At 31.5% G+C, this 9,073-nt stretch overlaps 1 pseudogene; it reads left to right on the plus strand.

Annotated features, from left to right (window-relative positions):
- The first annotated feature begins 5,339 nt into the window (after positions 1-5,339).
- Positions 5,340-8,814, plus strand: LOC105141782 (probable LRR receptor-like serine/threonine-protein kinase At3g47570; annotated as a pseudogene).
- The last annotated feature ends 259 nt before the right edge of the window (positions 8,815-9,073 follow it).

Raw genomic sequence — 9,073 nt, forward strand, 5'->3', positions numbered from 1 at the left:
GGATTATATTCTTTATTCTTAAAGTTTATTGCCCACCACTTGGTGCAAACAGGTTGGATGAAATTAGCCTTCTAAAATTCTAACAACACTACCTCAAATAGTTGCACTGTTGATTAAGGTCTGTGAACTTAGTAAAACTTATAAAGATTTCTCTATAAAATACAAGAACCTAAGCTCTAGAATAAAAGAAAAAACAAAGGAAAATAAGGCAGAAAAAACAAAAGAGATAAAGGCAGAGGATTACAACTTATAATGCAAAACAACACTCTTTTTTATATTGAGTTCTAAAACCAAAACTAATGAAAAATTAATTAATTATTGATAATAATTTTCCACTATTTTTATCCTTAATTACCTATAATAAAATAAAATAAAACTCGATAATGCTTGCCTTAAATACAATTGTTTCCCTTTAAAACAAATTGTTCAGGTAGTGGAAAGAAACTAATCATACATGTTATCAATGGGCTAGCTAAAAATTATTTTATAATAATATGAGGCTTGGACCTTGGCTCAAGTCCATGTTGAGTCAAACCAAGAGAATGAGCTTGTATGGCCTAAGCTTAAAGCATTTAGCCTAGAAAGCTTCTCTCATCTAAAATCTTTGGTGCTTCATCGATCTAGTTTTAACTTTTCAACTTTATTATATAAGTCATGGGAAAATTTTATATATAAACTATAAGAAAAATTTATAATCTTTTAATGTTGAATAAGGTTTTTTAGGTTTGTAAAAACATACCAATAACCAAAGGTTCATGAGATCAACTTCTTATTCATTCATAATTGGTTTGAGTATGTTAATGTTTTATGTTATCATAGTTGTGTTAGAGAATAATTTCAACCAAGTATTAACCCAAAATACTAGTGGATCCTATTTTTAATTTGGCTTCAAATATGATCATGTTTTAAAACTAGATTCTAATAATCCTCTGTATAAATGAAAATTGTTTGACCAATATGCAAATACTTCAAGATTCATAAAGACAAAATGAATTGATAGAACACTACATTGAGATACACAACTTTTGGTTTTGAACCTTTTTTTAATAAAGTATCATTGGATTTAGTTAACTAATTAGTGAACATGTTATCGTAGAACTATTTTAGCCTTTTATGTAAACCAAGACAACAAGAATCATATAGTTTTGTACCTAAAGGTTTTTTTCCCCCTAATGATTGTGTTCATTATGGTCATGAACAACTTTTGGTTTAATAAGTAATTAGAGAATTCAACCTTTCAAAATTCTAAAAAAAAAGGTTACATTTCTCACTAATATTAATGATCTTTTATTATAAATATTCTATATTTTACTTAGTAAACCAAAATATAAAAATCAATAAGAGCACATTTCACCTTTATCATGCTGCAACTAGAACCCTTTTTATTATAAGAATAGACATGAAATTATTATTTATAAATGTTATTAAAAATGCCACATAACTTAGTTTTCTCTTAAAACTTATCATAAGATCTCTACTCAATTAAAATAAGGTTACTATCATGACACTCTTTCATCTTTAAAAGCTTTAATCACATTCTTCTTGATGAATATGTATAAGCTCTCTTGTTAAATATTTAGTAAGCAAATCTATAATATTTTTCTTTAACCTTACATAATCAATGAAAACAATTCCACTAGAAAGCAAGTTTTTAATAGTTTATGTTTATGATATATATGTCTAGATTTATATATACACTAGTTTGTATCTTTCAATCATTATTTGACTATTGCAATGTATATAAATCATTTGCATTGGCTTTGACGAACATTGAAATATCCTCTATCAAATTGTAAAGCCACTTAGCTTTTTTATCCATATCAAGAACTATAAACATTGATTTCATCATGGATCTTACTTTTTACTTTTTATTTTTGCTTGGAGGACTTCTAACATAAATACTTCTTTAAGTATGAAAATATATCCATTAATGGATTTTAAATCATTAGTATTAGATATCTAATTTGCATTATGATAACTTTATAAAGTACCATTGGATATCTTGTATGGTATAGCTTATAATGTAAGACATATCTTAAATATTGAAGTATTGTATTTATTATTTTCTAATGATCTAGACTTGAATTATTATTTTTTTCTCATATTTTTTAAATTTCTTTTCAAACTTGAGCTATAGTAAGAAATATATAACTTTGGTAAAAAAAAAGTTTAATATATATGTAGATAACTCTACGTGTGTGTGTGTAGAAGATAACTATCGTGTTGTTTGTTTTCATAGCCATCATTTTATTTTGTACAAGTATTCTTCATTAATAATAAAATATTTGAAGACTTTTACCTCATGAGAAGAAAACTATTTTTTACTATTGAGTTGATTATACACATGTTGTAACTTTTTTTCCAATATAGAAAGTAAGGCTTATGTATAATATTGATATAAATATAATTCAATATTAAATAAATACTATTATTTTACTTTTACACATATATGCACTAAAACAATTAGTAAATTTCATGAAGTTTCAGTGATTATAAGAATAATGAACTCTTTTTTTTAGTTTTTTTTTCAATTATATCTTTCCATGTAGCTTTTTTTTTTCCTCTAAATTTTCTTACTCTTTCAATCATATCCTTTTATAACCTAATTAGATGAAATTAGGTATGGAATTATGGTATAAGTACTAAATTAAATGTTAGAGGACTAAAAAGTAAAACACAAAGAAAATATATTGCTAATTCATTAAAAAGTTTATTTTTATACAAAATTTTATTTTGACCATTTTTAGTCCCTGAATTAGAGAAAAGGGAGAGAAACTTATCAGAAAATAGCAAAAAGAAAAAAAAACCAAGAAAATAGTCGGTTGTCACCATTCTAACAATTGAAAGTATCAATTCATTTGTATATGACATCCATGTAACCTATCAAAACATATGAAATACTTATATTAGATAACAAATTCAATCTAAATAATTTATGTTTAAATAATTTTTTTTTATTTGTAACACATACCTAATATGATAGCTATGCATCAATCTCATCCTAGTAAAAGATGTGGTCACAAGTGAGATTTATCTTAAAATGTCTAGCCCTATTCCATCTAGCATGACAAGCCAGAAAGTTAATACCCTTTTTACATCCAATTTATATAAATAATATGTTGATTTTATTTTATTATAACATGTAACCAATGGATAGTGGCATCTGAGTGATATTGTTAAAAATATTATTACCCTAGCTTTCTGGATGTTTGATATGAATATGCTCCCATGATAAGAGCTATATTAATCAACATTGATAATTATAAGTTTGTATTTAAAATGCCATTAATTTTAATAATCAAATAATTTAAAATACATATATTAGAAAAAAATAGTTGGCACTCAGTAATTTCTTTTCTTTTTTAGACATATTATAATTTGAAATTGTCTAAAAATACTCAAGTGGTGTTAGAAAGAATAACGACATTGCATTACTAGCAACACTCATGAAAATAAGACCTTTAAACATATGTAATATGCATGCTCGAGTATACATAATAAATTTTTTCTCTGTTGCATTTGCTAGGGGTCTTGAAATTAATATCCAACCATGTTAACTTAATGCAATTGCCCTTATATAGATAATCAACTCTAATATAGATAATCACATAAAGTATCTATATCAATCAACCTTCCACGACCTGTCATAAGGGTTCCATTTATCGGAAGACCGATCAACATGGTGACATCCTGGAATATAAGTGTCATCTCACTAACACTTAGATGAAAGGTGTGTGTCTCATGCGTTCATCGCTAAACTAATACAACAATCAATGCGTGGTCAAGATGTATGTCATATAAGTTACAAATATTATAAAAACCAGTGTCGATAGCAAATAAGCAGACATGCTTATACAACTCTATAAAAGTATGTTGTCGAGGTGTTATAAGATCACTGCCCTGAAAATCAACCAATTTATCTATTTAAGAAATCATTAAATTTTTTAATAATTTCAAAGCTTCATTAAAATATTTATATGACCTCTTTACTCAAAATATCATGGGAACTATATTGATCCTGCCGCATATCACTCGTGTGGCGTTCGATGATGATTTTTTTTTTTATTTCAAGTTTTTATGTTTTTTGTAAATAAAGGAGTTGCCACCTAGTATTATGGTCACTAGAAAACCTAACTGGTCTTTCAGAGATTTTAAGGCAAGGAACTGATTGCGTAAAGAGAAGATATTAGCACCCCTAATACGCCTTACCTAAGGTAAGCAGCTTGATGTTTGGTTTGCTTTATAATTACTATGGTGTTGGTGTTTTCCTAGGATACGTTTTGTTATGATGAACAAACTTAGACTGAAATTATAAAAAGAAAGAACCCTTAGTCAATGTGGAACATACCCTTAGATATGTCTACAAAGTATCAAGGAGAACCGAGGCAGATCTCTTGAAATCTGTGTTTGATTCAGAATAAATTTATTAAGATAAAAATTCAAAGAGATTCCATGTGCTTTAAAAACTTATTTTTTCCTTAGTATTTCAAGCGTTTGCGACTTGTAAATCACAAGAAAAAGGAACAAAGATTTAGAAATCTAAGGAAATTCAGAGTGCTTTAAAAGCCTTTTTTGCCTTTAGTATTTCATACTTTCACGGCTCGTAAACCGTGAAGTCAAAAATTGAAATGTCCTCAATTATAATTAAGACTTATTTCAAGGATATGTAATGATTTATTATTCCTATAAAATTATTTTGGATATTTACCACTTAAGGTTTTTTTATCCAAATATTAATAATGAATAATAACAAACTATTCCCATTAAATATTTTGGATATTCATCGCTTTGGGATTTTTTATCCAAATATTAATGGTGAATAATAGATAATTTCCCCCACAAAATAAGATTTTAACATTTTTTTTAATATTTGTACTATTTATTTTTTGTTTGAAAATCATAATCTAACCAATAAAAAATAACAATAATCATTGAAAAATAACAATAATCATTGAATCCCTGTGAAACCTCAAACCAAGGTTAATACTTTGAGTGGAAGGGTAAAATAATCATTTCATTATAGTAATCTACAATAATCCATGTCTGTTACTATGAAAAGCCTAATCTAACCAACAAATAATAATAATAATCATTGAATCCCTATGCAAAGATGATCCAACCCTTCAAACCAAGACTAATTTTTTATGGGTAGAGGGGAGAATAATTATTTTACTATAGTAATCTATTATGATCTAGTGCATTAAAATGGCCATGCCCTTTAAAGTTTCTTTTAATTTTAATATCATTTAAAACTTTTAATGAAAACTCTGTACCACACTATTTAATTCTCTGGACCACACCATTTAATTTTGGTTTCAAACTTTCACCTTAAGGGGCATTAGATTATTTTTTTTGGCCTCTGCATTTGCATCAACATGAAGCATTCTTGCTTGAATTCCAAGATGGCTTTGTGTAATCTTTTCTATGGAATTCTCCTTTTATGCATGAGCTTCAGCTCGGAAACTGCTATAGCAGCTACTTTTTCGAATGTGTCCGATCGACTTGCTTTACTAGACTTCAGGAGACTGATAACTCAAGATCCACACAAAATCATGAGTTCATGGAATGATTCAATCCATTTCTGCAATTGGGTTGGTGTTTCATGCAGTTCATCTAATGGAAGAGTTGTAACTTTGAACCTGGAGTCTCAGATTTTGGTTGGCTCTATGCCGCCTTCTATAGGAAATCTTACATATCTTACAGGCATCAACCTGCGAAACAACAGCTTCCATGGTGAACTTCCTGAAGAGCTGGGTCGTCTATCGCGCTTGCAGCATATCAACGTCACCTTCAATTCCTTTGGTGGGAAGATTCCCGCTAATCTCACTTACTGAACAGAACTTACTGTATTTAGTGTTGCTGTCAACAAGCTTACTGGGGAGATTCCACACCAGCTTAGTTCATTGACAAAGTTGGTCTGTCACTTCCACTGAATAATCTACGAGGAAGCATACCAAATGAACTTGGCCAGCTAACTGGATTGGGTTATTTTCAAGTTTATGGCAATTATTTGTCTGGTACGATTCCAACTTCAATTTATAATATTTCTTCTATATACTACTTCTCTGTTGCTCAAAACCAGCTGCACGGGCAGTTACCACTCAGTGTAGGTGTGACTCTTCCTTCCTTGGAAATATTTGCTGGGGGTGCTAACTATTTTACAGGACCCATACCTGTATCACTGACAAATGCTTCTGGACTTCAGATTCTTGATTTTTCTATAAATGGTCTCACTGGAACTATTCCCAAAAATCTAGGAAGCTTGAAAAGGTTGGTTAGACTCAATTTTGGTCTAAACAACCTAGGAAACGGGGAAGTGGATGGTTTGAATTTTCTTAGTTCTTTGGTCAACTGCACCAGCCTAGAGGTGTTAGGTCTTTCAGAAAATAATTTCGGAGGAGAATTGCATAACTCCATAGGGAACCTTTCAACCCAGTTAAAAAGTTTAACTTTAGGACAGAATCTGATCCATGGAAACATCCCTGCTGAGATTGAGAACCTAGTTAACTTGAACCTCCTGGGATTGGAAGGTAACTACCTGACTGGCAGTGTTCCTGATCTTATCGGGAAGCAGAAGAAATTAGAGGGTTTGCATTTGAATGTCAACAGATTCTCTGGATCCATCCCATCAGCCCTTGGTAACTTGACCAGATTGACTAGGCTTTTCTTGGAGGAAAACAGATTCGAAGGAAACATACCGTCAAGTCTCGGAAACTGCAAAAGTCTGCAAAATCTGAATCTTTCGAGCAACAATCTGAACGGAACTATACCCGAAGAGGTTCTTGGTCTTTCATCTCTCTCAATTTCTTTGGTTATGTCTCATAATTCCTTGACTGGTTCCCTATCATTAAAAGTAGGTAACCTACACAATCTCGTGGAGTTGGACATATCAGGAAACAAATTGTCAGGTACAATTCCTAGTACACTCGGTAGTTGTATCAGTTTAGAACGCCTTCATTTAGAGGGGAACAAGTTTGAAGGGCCGATTCCAGAATCTTTGGAAACTTTGAGAGGTTTGGAAGAACTAGATCTGTCAGAAAATAATTTAACTGGGAGGGTCCCTGAATTTCTTGGCAGGTTTTCAGTTCTCAGGCATCTCAATCTTTCTCATAATAATTTAGTGGGGGCAGTGTCAAGAGATGGTATATTTGCAAATGCAAGTGCCTTCTCAGTAGTTGGAAATGATAAGCTCTGTGGAGGTATCCCAGAATTGCATTTACCTCCATGCTCCAGGAAAAAACCCAGAGAACCTCTTTCCTTCAAGGTAGTAATACCAGCAACAATTGCAGCAGTATTCATTTCTGTTCTATTGTGTTCTGTGTCAATTTTTTATATCAGAAGAAAGTTACCAAGGAATTCCAACACACCTCCCCCTAAGGAGCAGCAAGTAGGTATTTCATACTCGGAACTCATAAAATCAACCAATGGATTCGCTGCTGAAAACTTGATTGGTTCTGGAAGTTTTGGATCTGTATACAAAGGAATTCGTTCTGGTGAGGGAAGAATTGTTGCGATTAAGATTATGAACCTTCTTCAGAAAGGTGCTTCAAAAAGTTTCATTGATGAATGTAATGCTTTAAGAAGCATAAGGCATCGTAATCTCCTGAAGATTATCACTGCTTGCTCGACCGTTGATCATCAAGGTAATGATTTCGAAGCTCTCGTTTTTGAGTTCATGTCTAATGGCAATCTAGACCAGTGGCTACATCCAACAACTGAACAGCAATATCGAACTAAGAAATTGAGCTTTACTCAAAGGCTGAATATTGCCATTGATGTTGCTTCTGCATTGGATTATCTCCATCACCATTGTGAAACCACAATCGTTCATTGTGATTTAAAGCCAAGCAACGTGCTCCTTGACGACGATATGACAGCCCACGTTGGTGACTTTGGATTAGCAAAATTCCTTTCTGAAGCATCCAAGAATCCCTCTATAAATCAAACAATTTCTGCAGCTTTAAAGGGTTCAATTGGCTACATCCCTCCAGGTATGGGTCTTAACCTGACGAATCATCTTGAACTCATGATTGCTAATTTTATCCCTAAATTGCAACTACTTTTGTATAACTCTCTGCTGAAAAGTTTTGTATCCTTTAAAAAACTTGCTAAAATCTATGAAACATTCTTTTGTACATTACAGTTCATCTGCTTTGTTTATCTTAGTGTCTAAATTAGAATTGCATATGAATCTCTCAAAATGATAGTATACTGCCACTTGCAGAGTATGGGATGAGAGGCGAAGTTTCTGTACTTGGAGATATTTACAGCTATGGAATACTACTGCTAGAGATGTTCACAGCAAAAAGACCTACCGATGACATGTTCGAAGGTGATCTAAATATTCACAAGTTTGCTGATATGGCTTTCCCTGGCAATGTCATGGCTATCATTGACCCATCGATGCTAGCTGAAGAAGAGATTTATGAGAATGAGGTAAATGAACATGGCATAGAAGAAAGAGCAATAATCCACAATAATGATTTTCAAGTCAACAAGACAAGCAACATTGAGGAATGCCTAGTGTCTCTTATGGAAATCGGACTCTCATGCTCTAACAAATCACCTGGGAAACGGATACCGATGAACATAGTTGTGAATAAATTGCAAGTAGTAAGAGATTCATTCTTTAGATCTATTAACAGGTTAGGTAAGAATGTTGCTGTAGATTTTAAATGAACATAGTGTGAACTCGTAGCGTAGGCTGGACTGTCAGCTTAGTTATTACGAGGCCAAAAACTCTCATGTTGTAATTATATTTCTACCACTATGTGATATTGCTATGTGCCTCACTATGATTGGCGTGATCTAAGGGTCATTGAGTAGCCCACTTTAGATTTCCTTAATATGATAATAATGATCCATCTACTTGCTATTATTAATGGTGTTGTTACTTATTTTTTATTATATAAAAAATCAAGAAAAAAAAATTCCAAATTATAAAAGAATATACATGAAAAAAACTTAGAAGATTATCCAAGTTGATGGTGAAGAACTACAACGAAAAATGAAAAATGAAAAATTTACAGAGTTATAATGTATAAGATTAACAAAATTAACAACTCAATTCTAA

Source organism: Populus euphratica, unplaced genomic scaffold, assembly GCF_000495115.2.
Source record: "Populus euphratica unplaced genomic scaffold, PopEup_1.0 scaffold130.1, whole genome shotgun sequence".
Taxonomy (NCBI): domain Eukaryota; kingdom Viridiplantae; phylum Streptophyta; class Magnoliopsida; order Malpighiales; family Salicaceae; genus Populus; species Populus euphratica.